At 38.9% G+C, this 14,219-nt stretch overlaps 2 long non-coding RNA genes across 5 annotated transcripts; both read left to right on the top strand.

The window, feature by feature from the left end:
• Positions 1–1,043: 1,043 nt before the first annotated feature.
• On the top strand, positions 1,044–6,229 carry LOC144984639 (uncharacterized). 4 transcript variants are annotated; one of them, XR_013648461.1, is made up of 11 exons: positions 1,105–1,137; positions 1,458–1,557; positions 2,075–2,181; positions 2,323–2,395; positions 4,491–4,578; positions 4,693–5,189; positions 5,272–5,354; positions 5,480–5,564; positions 5,643–5,759; positions 5,841–5,987; positions 6,070–6,229. It is a non-coding gene; the product is annotated as an uncharacterized LOC144984639 (long non-coding RNA). The 4 variants fall into 4 exon arrangements; XR_013648462.1 differs by having other exon boundaries at positions 1,123–1,137; positions 2,059–2,181; XR_013648464.1 differs by lacking the exon at positions 1,458–1,557 and having other exon boundaries at positions 1,044–1,137.
• Positions 6,230–8,003: 1,774 nt separating this feature from the next.
• LOC144984640 (uncharacterized) lies at positions 8,004–12,354 on the top strand. Its single transcript, XR_013648465.1, has 4 exons — positions 8,004–8,108; positions 8,181–8,269; positions 9,349–9,486; positions 9,905–12,354. It is a non-coding gene; the product is annotated as an uncharacterized LOC144984640 (long non-coding RNA).
• The last annotated feature ends 1,865 nt before the right edge of the window (positions 12,355–14,219 follow it).

Here is a 14,219-nt window from a genome sequence, read left to right as displayed (position 1 = left end):
CTTGTTCTACCTTCCGAGGGAATATACAGCAATATTGCTTGTTGCAGTATATTTCACCCCCAGCGTCAACAACGACGGCAGGAAGGAGGCACTGCATGACCTGCACCAACAGACCAGCGAGCAGCAGACTGCAAACCCAGACGCATTTGTCATCTTGGCTGGGGATTTTAACCACCCAGACCCCAAAAGTGTGTTTCCAAAACTGTACCAACACATTAACTTTCCAACACGTGGAGAAAACATACTAGTGTTAACACCTCAAAGGGAGCAGCCTACAGAACCCTCCCCCACCTTGGCTCCTCAGACCACATCACTGTGATGCTAATGCCTGCACACAGACCCCTAGGGAAAGTGGCCGGACCAGTTTGGAAAAGCATACGGGTATGCCCAGAGGGGTCCACATAAGCTCCACAGACTGGAACATGTTCAAGCAGGCTGTAAAAAGCCACAACACCACAGACCTCCAGGTGTACACAGAGACTGTTACTGCCTAAATCGCCAAGTGTGTTGATGATGTCACAGTGAATAAGACCATCACAGTCCAGGCAAATCAGAAGCCGTGGCTAACAGGAAAGGTCTACAGACTCCTGAAGGTCCGTAATGCTGCCTTCAGAAATGGAGATGAGGTGGCCTTGAGGACAGCTAGGGCCAACCTGTCCCGCGGCATCAGGGAAGCTAAGAGACAATACTCCAGAAGGATCGCTCATCACTTCAGCGACAGCAGAGATACTCAGAGCATGTGGCGAGGACTTTGGACCATCTCAGACTACAAGCCTCCACAACAGACACATGACAGCTCCATCTCCCTGCTGAACGATCTGAACTCCTTCTACGCTCGCTTTGAGGCAATGAACAGCACGATGGCCCAGAACAACCCGGTCTCATCCTAAAATGTGTAGTAGCTACATTTGTCCACATGGAAATGCGTGAGAGTTTTACAAAAACGCCCCCTAAACTGTGAGGGGGATACGTTTCATTTTTCTATTCATTTTCTACGAGCCTTCTCAGGATCACGTGACTTTGGAAGTTTGGCCTGCCGTGAGCAAAAAACATGGCGGATGCACGTTCATTTTTCGGTGGAATATCCCATAAAACAAGATATTTTGAGGACTAATTTTTATTTTGACAACATTTCTAGTGAGAAATATACCATTTTCTTTTAAAATATGCTTTCATTTTGGACATACAGTTTGTAGTTTGCTTGTTTCGTTCAACTTTTTCTCCCAAAGGCTCTGTTACGTTGGAGAAACACGTTAACTTTCATTCATATCTGCAGACGTGCGCGTGGGTCACGTGACTAATATGATTCTCTTTTTTTCCGCAGAAAATGCTATAAAATAAGAGTGATTGTGGACTAATTTATTTTTGAAAACATTTCTAGCAGAATATATCCCCTTTATTTTCGTAATATTGCAGACATGAAGTTGTTTGTTTGTTACGTTCAACTTTCCTCAAAGGATCTGAAAGCGTCTGATCTTTTCCATTCATATATGCGGGCTGACGTGGGTCACGTGACGTGCCTTTCTCTTTTTTTCCTGTGGAAAATCTCGTAAAAAGGTACGTTGCGATTTACTAATTTGTTTTATTTACATTTCTAGGGACCCGTGTATAGGTTTTCTCGTTCCGTGTTGCTGTTGCGGCGATCAGGCTTTGATTGACATGTGACAACAAACCGGAAAAATGTTGAGTTCAGGGACGGACCAAAGAGTTCTTTAAATTGATTTTTCTGCATTTTAATTTATTTACACTACGAGTCTAATGGTGTGTGATAGAAAAAACTATAAATATTATGATAAATGAGATGAAAAAATTATTTTGATGGAGTTTATAAAATATTAGGATCTATTATATTCTTTTTTCTTTAACTGTCAATTTTTTGACGTATCTCATATATTATAGTATTACAATGAAGTGGTCTAATTTATCTGTTAAAAAAGGTTTCATCACTGTTTCCTGTAGTAATTCTCAATAATGTTTTAAATAGGATATATTAAATAGGATATATTATCTAAAGTAAACAGGGTTTTAAGCCTTCAATTTGCCCCAATTGACATGAAGTGCGCATTTCGAAAAGCCAGTGAACGCAGCGTCATACGGGCACCCCCACCCCACTCCCCCGGAAACCCCCGGATGAACCCGCAGGAAGGCGCGCGGCTGAAGAACTTCTTGGACAGCTGGAAGGTGGGCGATGCTTTGAACTTTTCTCTGTAGAAATGTAATGTTTAGATTTGGGAAACCAGGGATGGGTTTTTAGTAAAAACGTGTTGGCTGTTTAGGATAAACGTTGAATGACGAGGCGTTTTTCCATCTTAAATTTAAAAGGCCGCAGGATCACGGTGAAGGCCTCTTCTGTAAAGAGGACGGGGGGCGGAAACGTCACGTGGTCTCCGCAGAGGTAAGTTTCCTTTTGGGTCATTTAGCCAGAAACGGGGGTCTGCAGCCCTTTAAACAGCTAAGAGCCTTTCTAATGTCTCACTGTCCAGAACTCAGTAGGACACACAAGGTGTCTCTTCAGCCTTTAGAAAATCAAACACTCATTTGCATTTATGTTATTTTGGAAACTTGATAACTACTGGGGTTTACAAAGGCTTTTTTTTTTTACACATTGTAGATTTTATGTTGTTAGTACATCTCAGCCAGTATTTCTTTAAGGGCCTATATCATGCAACATCAACGTTTTAAAATTTTAAAGTGTATTATAATGTTAATTCCTCACAAAAACTAATCCACAGCGGTATTTTGATCCATTCACGCATCTCTCAGCATTCTTCTGAAACCCTCTGAGCACCAGCCCCTCCCAATTCACAATAAGAGGGTCCTCACATTGTGACCTCATCATAAGTGAGGAGCAGCCTCTTCTAGGAAGAGCCTGTGCAGCTAAAACCGCCTCCAGGCTAACAGACACGCCCACTTTCTCAATGGAGCTAGTGGTGTTCAGCAAAATGCTTTCATTGCACAATATTCACATCCATCTTTGCAAAAGTTTGGATGGAAGAAACGCAGAAACGCTGCCGACGCCGACTCTAGGTTGATGTCATGAAATAGGCGACACCCACAAGAAGAGAAAGGCGGAGCCTCAGAGCTCGAGGAAATAGTTTATTCTAAATGGCTAGCATGGGATAGGCCCTCTAAATTGTGCGTATTGACCTCAAATTGATTTTTTTTAGGGTACGTTGTCAGGTTTAAAAAAATTCTTCATAAATTTCTTAAAATATTGTGCATCACCGCTTGATAGATTATTGAAGCATTATGGGTACTGTAGTCAGGAGCCTGGCACAGTAATACTTTGCTTCAACTGTTGAGTAGATCACCAAGTTGAGTAAAGTTTGACTTATCTGACTGTTATGTTTTGCGTGATGCGCTGTGTCGTCTGAAAAATAGGATATTTGTTTGAATTAAAAACAGTTTTATTTTTTGTCGGAGAACCACAGAGGAGGGGTCAAGGAGCCACTTGTGGCTGTGGAGCCTCAGGCTGCAGACCCCTGGTCTAAACAATTATGGCTGATTTGGCTGACCACATGTATTTATCCTAGCATTGTCAACAAAGTTAAAGAGCCGCTCCAATGGAAGTCATGTTTTTAAGATCAAACATTTTTCTCTTTATTGAGAACATTAACAAAAATATAAACACATACACAATAATATAAGATTAAAACTGTTTCTGAGTATTTATTCAAATCTCAATGGATCAGGAGAAGATAAAACTCATTGTCTCAAAAAGCTTATAGTTGTGACGCTCTAACTGCCATGAATGGGCCAAAGTCTCTACTCCGCTCCAATTCTGATGCATCCACTTGCAGACAAAAACCAGTAGATCCATTAATGTCCTGAGTTCCCTTGTCTGAGCTGGTATCTGGCTCAAAAGTTTACACATGGATAGCTCCAATGTTGCTCATTGATTTTTTTTTTGTTATGCTAATGTCGGCTAGGGCTTGTGAGGTGCTATAAGCTAGCGGGAGAGAGAATCAACAAATGGTTTATGGGAAATTAGCAGAGGCAAACATCTGCACCACAGCTCTGAGGTGAAATTCTTATGAGCTGCTGTGCTGCAGAAAAATGTCTTAAAAAAACAAAATGATCGTAATTAAAAAAAACACTGGGAACGATTTTATAATAGCTAAAAATTCTGTTGGAGTGGGACTTAAAGTCCCACTCCAACAGAATGTCTGATTCCTGTTTCTTGTATGTATGTATATACATAAAAGAACCTCATGTTTTTTTCCCTTTCCTCTCTCAGACTGGTCAGTTATGTTGAGACAACATGTACAAATAGTTCCTGGACTGATCTTCTGCTAACTTTGAGATGGAGAGGCTGTCAGGTTCATCTGTTTCAGGGTCCTGCATGCTCTCCCTCCATGTTGGCTGTAGCAGTGGATGGAACTTGCTAAATGTACTGTTTTGAGAGCCAACTGGGTTGTGTAAAATTCTTTTGCACCTACATTTTTGATGGTATAAATGTTTTTCTTATGTAAACTTTTCTGTTCTTTTAGGCTCAGTGGTTATTTGGAAGATGCGTTTTTGACCAAAAACACTGTGGTGACCTCCTTTGTGAACTGCATTCATGGGGAAATAGAATATGTAAGGTTATTTTCATGGCCTCTTCCTTAAGAAAATGAACATGCCTGCATATATGTTTTATTGTATTTTGTGTCATATCATCATGTTAATATACGACATTTATTTGTTTGATAGAATCCTGGAGATGGGAGAAGTGGAGCAGGTAAGTTTGTGGCAGCACCAGAGTCCTCCAACAAGTTTTTTGGCAAAGTAAATGAGGAAGGATCGCAGTCTGCCATCGTGGAGTTTTGCTGAAAGGCCTGAACACGTTCCATCCATGCATCCATCTTCTTCCATTCATCAGGAACCAGGTTGTGAGGGCAGCAGTCTAAGCAAAGATGCCCACACTTCCCTCTCCTCCAGCTCCTCTTGGGGGACCCCGGGGCCAGCTGAGAGACGTAGTCTCCCCAGCGTGTCCTGGGTCTCCCTTAGGGCCTCTGCCCTTATTCCTGTTGGAGTTTTTTTCTAACCCCTTATGTTTCAAAAGTTTGCAAACATACATTTTGGTTGAAATGATGAGGATCCGAGGATGAAATCAAGAAGGGACAACATCAGGGAAAGGGACTGAACCGACTGAACAGCTTCCTCTCTTCAGCAGACACATGTTCCGAGTACATATGTGTCAAAAACTGGTAAATACTCATTGAAGATGCATCCTTTTTGTGTAGTTTGTTTTCTCAGTTTAATACATTTTGATCCTTTCATTCTGCACAGACATCCTCGCCGTTCAGGCCAGTGGCTGGAATAAGCGGAAGTCAGAAAAGCTGGAGCAGACGTGAACGGAATGATACCTCCAGGTAAAGACTGTGGTAATGTTGTAGATAAATGTTGGCTTGTTCCTTTCATGTTACTCTCATGCTGTTGATGTGGAATATCTCTTGATTTCTTCAGTATTATTAATACATTAATTTCTTCCCACAAGGACCAATCAAAATGACCCAGAGAAAAACACTGAAGGGCTTTGTCTGAGCATCAGGAAAACAAGAATCAGCTGTCATCAACCTATGGTAAAAATCTTTTGTAACCTTTGTGCTATCTTGTGACCCCCCCCCTCACATTGACGTGTTCTCCCTACCATGACAAAGGTGGATAATGGTGGAAAGATTTCATGTAATCCATGGACACCAGTGAAGATCACAAATCATTGAAGAAAAAAGGTTCAGAGCTCTGTCTAGTGGGTCTAGATGACCCAACTCCTAATGGTAAAGTGCCTAGGATAGAACAAGGGTTACACTTTCTAAAGTTGTTGCATAACTGATCAAGCATGATGTGATGGATTGCAGGTTATGGTGCCATGGTAAAGAACTAAAGGCTCTATGATGTCATGCTGCTGACCAGACTGTGGTTGGTGAAGTCCAGCAGCACTGCGGGTCCTTGAAGTGTGGTTGAAGAGCTCTCCTCCCAGCTTTTGGAAGGTTCTGCCCCACAAAGTCAGGAGGTTTCTCTTTGTGATCTGCATGGATGTCCAGGGCTTGTGGCATTTATGTGTTTTCTTCTTCATTTCATTTTTAGGCAGCACAGAGTCATTGATGGAGAGAGAACATGAGGGACTAATTGTCTGCTGAGGAGGAGACTTTCTGCAGTTCAAGCCCCAGCTCCACCTCTAAAAAAAGGCTTATATAAAGGAAAACCTCATTTCAACTTTGTACCAATAAATGACTTTTAATTGAAATGAGAGATTCTTTCTGAACTGCACCAATGAAGGGTTTTTCAACCTAAATTTCAACAATTACATTGTTTTTTACCTCCGTTCAAGTTTCTACAACACTAGCTAAACATTTCAGTGCTCACACCTGTGCTGAAGACACTTCTCATTTTAACTCAAACGTTTGGCCTTTGATTTGTATGTCCAACACCTTAGAATGAAACACTGACCTATTAAACTCATATAATAAATGTGCTATGCATCTCCAAATCCTTGTCAGGGTACAGACTACATTTTAATTGTAGCAAGACTGAAGTAAAATGTAGCAAAATGACAATGAGTTATCTTAAATTAGGGGTAAATGACATGAGAAATTAAGAATATTAGAAGTGTGGAGTGATATGTGTGTTTATCAGTATGTTAGCTGCAGGAAGGGGGCTGTCCTTGACACGTCCCTTTACTCAGACAGGATGACAGGTAGGGAAGGGGGTAGCCGATGATCTGCTCCAGTATCTTCAGCACAGAAGCTTCTGCTGCTCTTCTTCAGTTTGATCTGAGAGCCAGACCAGGATACAGTTGGACTGGCTGAGCGGTAGGTTGCCAGCAGCTTCAGACGTGCTGATGTGCCTTGTTGATAACGTCCTGAATGTTAGGAAACCAAGTTAGATCAGCTGAGATGGGGATGCCCAGGAAAGGGAAGCTGTGAACCCTCCTCTGTGCCTACTATAGTCCAAGATGACTTTCATGGTCTTTTATTTGCCGATCAGCCTTACACTATACAGTTTCCGCACTTGTCTACAAAGTTCACCTCAGTGACCTTTAATAAGTCTTTGTTATTGGCAAGTTAATTACTTATATCCAAGACATGGAGATGTGGGTCCAGTATGAGCAGGATTTGGGAAATGGCAGTTGCCAAGAACTCACATGAAGTTTCAAGGTTTTGCCTTTATTTGGAGGAAAAAAAGTTTTTGTCCTTTGTTTGTTGTGCAGAATTGCAAACCTAGAAAGAAATCAAGTTGAAAGAATTTATATAAATTAATTTGCCCTTCTTTTGACCCTTCTACATCATGAATATTTGGTGGCTGTTGCTTGGCGACTGTGAGATCTCTCCATAGGATTGACATGGGCTGGGCCTCTCAATGACCTTGATATGATTGTTCTTCAGCCATTCCTTGGTTGCCTTGGCTGTAGGTTCTAGGTCACTAACCTGTTGGAAGACCCATCCATGACTGATTTGAAGGGTCCTGGCTTAAGGAGGGTAGGAAGTTCTCACTCAGGATTTTCCATTAATGGCTCCATCAACGTGGTGACGTAGCTCTGTGCAGAAAAATAGCCACAAAGCATAATGCTTCCACCTCCATGTTTGACAGTGGGGAAGCTGTTCTTGGGGTCATAGGTAGCAATTCTCTTCCTCCAAACCCAATGGTTGAGTTGATGCCAAAGAGCTCAGTTTTGAGCCAAACATTCCATTATGCAGAATAAACTCATAAAGCAAACCCTATTTTTCAGTGTGTGATTTTCATTTTTTCATAAATCTTAGGACAATTTAGATGATAAAAGTAATAAATATATGAAAACAGTATAATACAGTAAATATGTAAATATTTGATGTGATGAACAATGCTTATCTGATTTAGACCCAACATGGAATATTTTATGACAGACACACATCAAGTTGTGTTATTTAATGCTAGTAATTTAGACACAAATGATAGAAATGTTAGGTTTATATGTCAAAGAGGCCATGTGAAAATTTTAGTGCAAATACGCATGCGTGCGCGCCGTGCACATTAAGCCACCCCACCCCCACGTATCCGCGCGCCGGTCGGGGGGTGTTGGGCGTCAATAAAGGTAATCTGGTTGTCGCGCGTTCTGCATCTCTGCACGAGCTAAAGAAGTCTCAAAGGTAAGAAATGTAAACACAAGTGGCAGTAATGAAAATACTTTATGGTCATCTGAATGTATTTTCATCTGACAGATGAATGCCGCTGTTGTTATCACTGTGACGGAAGAGCGGTGCTGAAAAATACGGCCTCCATCGAGAGACTGAACGTAACACGACTGCAGGTTACTATGATCGTCATAGAAAAATGTATTAATTATTTGTTTCGACTGTATAGTTATTGTGGTGGAGCAGAGGAAGGGAGGCTTTGTGAGAATCGGGGTTACATTAGCTAATGATTATGGCAGCGCTCGCGCCACCGCCGGTTTCCCGGCAAAAAAAGGAACAGTAATTTACTGATATATTAAAGTGTTATGATTGACCTATTTAGGGTTTTTCTCCAAATTTAAACAAAAAACGTTGTAACAACGATCATCTGGACTTGGTTTTGTAAATATTTTAAAACAGTCTCTGTCTCAGAGACTTGGACTGACTGACTCCTCCCCCTCACGTTCCAAACAGGAAGTACAAGGAGCCAAAATCCTATAGACTTCTAAAGAGAAACAAACAGCTGTTAGTTAGTCATTCTATGGGTCAGATTAACCATTCTTGTTGTGATACCCTTTTCAACATGTTTTTTCTAATTCCAGTTAATAGTTTTACAAAACTGCTTCTTTATCACAAGTTATTCAAATTATAGACTGACCAACAGATGCCTCAGTAATAGCATGTGCCACCTTGAATGTTTGACAAATTCCACCAAGCTCACTTTCAGTGGAAGCAGTGTGGACTTTCAACAAGCTTACTCCTGATTGGCGACAGTAGTTGCCATAGAAACGTTGACTCAGATCAATCACTGTCAACTGGCTCCAACGTGGTGACGTCTTTATCACAGAGAAACGACGACAGAATTGAATTTGTTATGATGGATCTGGAAGGAAATGGGTGACGTCACACTCCCTCAGACCTTTTCTCTGATCCAGTCAAACTGCTTTTTTACCAGTTTTATTCCAGAAATCATTTTGGATAAGAGGAAAGACATCTTCAGCTCAAAACCAAGTCTTCATGACCTTTTTTTATAACTTTTCTTTTTAAAATTCAGAAATAATAACCTGCACATTCTTACAAAACTGTTAGACTTCAATTGCTACCTTAATTTAATTGTAAAACTAACAACCATTGTCATTAATATGGCAATATTTTCCCCAAATCTTATCAGAATGGGGAACTGGAGACATAAAAATTCTGCTTTTCCTATTTTCAGCTGACTCTGCCACGAGGCTCGACAACTTCTTGCATCAACTGTGATCGCTGTGGCCGCCAAAACATCCAAATGTAAGGCGGGCTACAAAGATTTCAGGCCAAAAGAGAACGCCTCACATGTGATGAAGTGTCTGTATTGGTATGTATTTACCATCTGTGACTCAGAGTCATTAACCAATTGTTGATCTGTTCACAGTGTTATATGATCATTTAAATTTTGACGATGACGATACAAAAATTGCTGCCAAACCTGCCAAAAAGTCCCGCCTCTCACCACACACATGTTGTGCCCCTAAGGTGCCCTAAGTTCCCTGATCAAGCAGAAACGTGCTTTGACTGGAGGAAGGCCTTGTATCAGGTATACTGGTAATAATAATTTTACATTCACCTCAGTCTGTTGTTGTTCCTCATTATTCATGGAAGCTTGATGACACGACATCTTCAATCTGCATAAACTCTAGTTTGATTAGAAACTTTCATTTGTGAACCGTCAGCAGATCTGGTCATGTCTCACCAAAACAACCACACTAATCATTTCATCATTTTCATCCATTAAGGTTGGAAAAACCAGCAGCCCTCCAGTGCTTCAGCCGTCCAACCATCAACCGTTTCAGACATCCATCCTCTCGCCACTTCAGCCCCACAGCCGTCCACCAGTGTCCCAACTCCTGACATTTTACTATCCTGGTACAATCTTATTTTTCTGCACAGTTAGCAAAAATGATATGTTTTTTAAGAAATTCCTGTGTTTTTTTATCATCAACAAATGTTTCTCCAAAGAAATGTGAAACTACAGAATTATTCATCTGGTGGTTATTTTTACACTTTTCCTCAAATCTTTAATAAGAAAGAAATAATTCAGTTCAAGTTTACTTTAGCTTTTCTTTTTAATGGGCATTACAGTTGATATAAAACATATAACATGCAATTAAAATGCTTTGTAGTTAAAAACATTTTACACACTATTAAAAGATTCTATAAAATATTATTTAAAAAGAATCCTTTCCAAGAAAATGTTGACTACCGTATATCTTCCCATAGTAGCCCTGGCGTTTATTCCATCACAGACAGAACAGTGATGGTTAATGGGTTTATTTTGCAGCAAAATTTCATCAAGAAATGCAGACAAACACCAGCAGATGAACATTTCAGGATTTATTCAAATGATGAGAACATTGGATTGTGTTCTGATCAGCACTGGCTGTTGACGTTTCTTTTCTCCTTGAAGCATCAGCCTCCGTATCAAAAATCATGTTGGTTGTCATGAGGATCTCTTTCCTGGAGACACGCCCACCTTTCCGTCTTTGTGCAATAATTCATGTTCAAACCAGTTCTTCCTATTTGTCGCTTTTCTTTGCATTTCCACCAGTAAAAAGTGATACGACAAAATACTTGCAGAATTTGTAAAGATTTGGATTTTGTATTATTAATTTGCCTTTTTTAGTCTTTTATTATAAAATAACTATGCATTATTACTTTATTTTAACTAACACATTTATCTTAGTTTACAGTAGTCCTCTTAAACATCTCTTAAACAAGTTTACACTTTTCATCTTTCAGAATGCAGCCGTGTGATTGGAGGAAAAGATTAATATGCAATGAGGACATTTAAAGAAAAAAGGAGCAGTTTTTATTTTACATTATTACTATTTTAAAGTAGAACTCTAATGTATATAAATGCTTTTTTATTAATTTGTTTGGCATATTTACTGTGTTAGAGTTCTGATGATTGTTTTGAGTGGTAAACGTTTTTATTTTATTTATGAAACCCAGATGGAGTTAATGGAGTGCTCGTCATTTTTTATGTTGTATATATTATTAATGAATTTATTTATTTATTTTGAAGTGCCTATTTGCAAGTAAAGAAGGCGGGGTTATGGTTAAAATACGTGCGGACAATCCAGCAACATGCCTCTTCAACATGAATTTCCATCAGTTTTTTTGCTTGGTCGCAAATAAATAAGTCCAAATAATAATCAGCCTAATTTGTTTTTTTGTTTATTTAAAATTATATAAATCTTTTCTAATTTTGTCAATAAAAGGACAAAAGGGGTAGATGATGGATGCATGTCCAAATTTTATTATTCATGTTCTACAAGTTGTTAGATATTGATTATTTGATGCTTTTGTGCTATGCATTAAAATCAATGTAATATTGTAATTATTCATGAATATTTGAATAGTACTAATATTTCCTACAAAGGATAATTGACACTAATCAGATTAAAAACAGTCGTCCTGTAAGCACTGAGTGAACAAACTGTAGCCCATTGTCTATCACTGTTTGATTGAACCTTCTCTACTTTTCTTGCAGGGGGGGGGGGGGGGGGGGGGGGTCATGGCCTCTACGCTGGATTCCAAAAAAGAGACAAAAAAACCCCTGACCTCAACCCCCACTCTTAGTCAGACATGTTTATTTTTTTTATTTACAATAATAAATAATATACTATGTACATTTATTCTGTTTTACTTTTTTATACTTAGTTTCCTTATTTCCTATAATATTTATTAGTAGTTGTTGTTTGTTGATGTTAGTTCTTTTTAGCCCCTTTTATGTTAAAATAGACGTAAATGATCCAGATGCTGATATTCTAATATATAGACAGATTTATGAATGAATTATTCTCAACAGAAGTTCAACGCTATTGTGGTAGCAGTTTGACTGTTTTACTGTAATCTGTCGTGCCTCACCCACTGTCCATCCCATAAAAAAGAACAATTCTACATCATTAACCTTTTTTTATTTTTATTCATATGGCACATTCATAAATACAAAGTTATAAATCATACCCCCCATTTTTCTAACTTTATCAATGAGTTCAAACAAAACATGAACACAATAAGAAACTCTGACAATAAGAAAGCATTTAAAACATTCAATCTGTGCGTCAGTTTCAATGTTTTTGTGAAAAATTTCATAATAATCCCCTGGTTTGTTTCTTTCTTGTTGCTTTTTGGAATTGTTGTTTTGAATTGTTACAGTCAATAAAGTTTGTATAAAAAACAACTGCAATCTGTCATGCGACATGATACCTTCCCTCTGAGAAACATTTGATGTTTTGTTTCTTTAAGTACCTGCAAAACAAAAAGTTTGCATTAGTAATGGAAACATTAATTTCTGTAAAAAATAAAAATAAACACCTGTTTGTCGCTGGGCTTATTTTTAAAACTTAATCTTCCCGATAAACGTGGGACTGGGAGCAATCACAAAACCAGTTTAGAGCCAAACGTCTTTTTTTATTATTTACAGTGTATTTCTTAACTCAACTAGTTGATGTTGAAAAAATACGCTTGCATGGACGTTACGACAGAGTACATCGGTCCCTAGAAATGTTGTTAAACGTAAATATTAAACCTCAGACGATCTTATTTTACGAGATTTTTTTTCCACGGGAAAAAAAAGAAACTCGCGTCACATGACCCCACGTCAGCCCACAGATATGATGGGAAAGATCAGACATTGTACACAGTATTTAGACTTGTAGTGTGAATACTTTAACATGTAAAAGAATATTGAATAAAATAAATCGCTAAGTAAATTTAGAGAACCCTCCAGTCCGTTCCTGAACAACATTCTTCCGGTTTGTTTAAATGTCCTTCAAAGTCGCAACTACACAGCATGAAACCTATACACGGGTCCGTAGAAATGTAAATAAAAATAATTAATAAATAGCAACGTACCTTTTTACGAGATCTTCTATATGAAAAAAGAGAAACTCACGTCACGTCACGTGACCCACGTCAGGCTGCATATATTTATGGAAAAGATCAAACGCCTTCAGATCCTTTGAGGAAAAGTTGAACGTAACAAACAAACTACGAACTGCATGTCTGCAATGAATGGATATTATGAAAATAAAGGGGATATATTCTGCTAGAAATGTTTTCAAAAATAAATTAGTCCACAATCACTCCTATTTTATGGCATTTTCTGCGGAAAAAAAGAGAATCATATTAGTCACGTGACCCACGCGCACGTCTGCAGATATGAATGAAAGTTAACGTGTTTCTCCAACGTAACAGAGCCTTTGGGAGAAAAAGTTGAACGAAACAAGCAAACTACAAACTGTATGTCCAAAATGAAAGCATATTTTAAAAGAAAATGGTATATTTCTCACTAGAAATGTTGTCAAAATAAAAATTAGTCCTCAAAATATCTTGTTTTATGGGATATTCCACCGAAAAATGAACGTGCATCCGCCATGTTTTTTGCTCACGGCAGGCCAAACCTCCAAAGTCACGTGATCCTGAGAAGGCTCGTAGAAAATGAATAGAAAAATGAAACGTATCCCCCTCACAGTTTAGGGGGCGTTTTTGTGAAACTCTCACGCATTTCCATGTGGACAAATGTAGCTACTACACATTTTAGGATGAGACCGGGTTGCAAAATCCATATAATAAAAAGAAAGTTTAAATGAATGCAGCTTTTTTTTTTGCTCACTGCATTTGTATTTTGTTAAAGAACAAAAATCTAAACTGAACAGCAGAAAACCGAATTCACAACCTAAATTGTTCTGAAGCTGTTTCCAGATGCTAAGAACAAATTTTATTTGATATCAAATTTAAAGTGTGGCTATTAGCGGTTCCCAAAAGTGCTAGATTTAACAAAAACATCCAGGGATGGTGAAATGTTAGGAGAGGATGGGCAGAAGAAGAACAGCCGGCTTAAGTGTCGGGATGTTTCAAAAAGTGAGCCTAAACATGAATAAGAAGAAGAGAGGGAGATAAGGGAGAGGAATGAGAAGGCTTATCTTTGGCTGTGACCTGAAACAGCTGTTCCTCTGCGGCACATCGAAGATGGATCCTTGTTCATTTCCTCTCCATCTTGCTACTCTATTTATGTTGCCAGGTTATGGTTTTCAGTGGGACAAA

Source organism: Oryzias latipes, chromosome 16, assembly GCF_053564925.1.
Source record: "Oryzias latipes strain Hd-rR chromosome 16, Olatipes_Hd-rR_3.1".
NCBI classification, from domain to species: domain Eukaryota; kingdom Metazoa; phylum Chordata; class Actinopteri; order Beloniformes; family Adrianichthyidae; genus Oryzias; species Oryzias latipes.
Note: the sequence above shows the minus strand (reverse complement) of the source record. Positions and strands in the feature narration are given on the sequence as shown.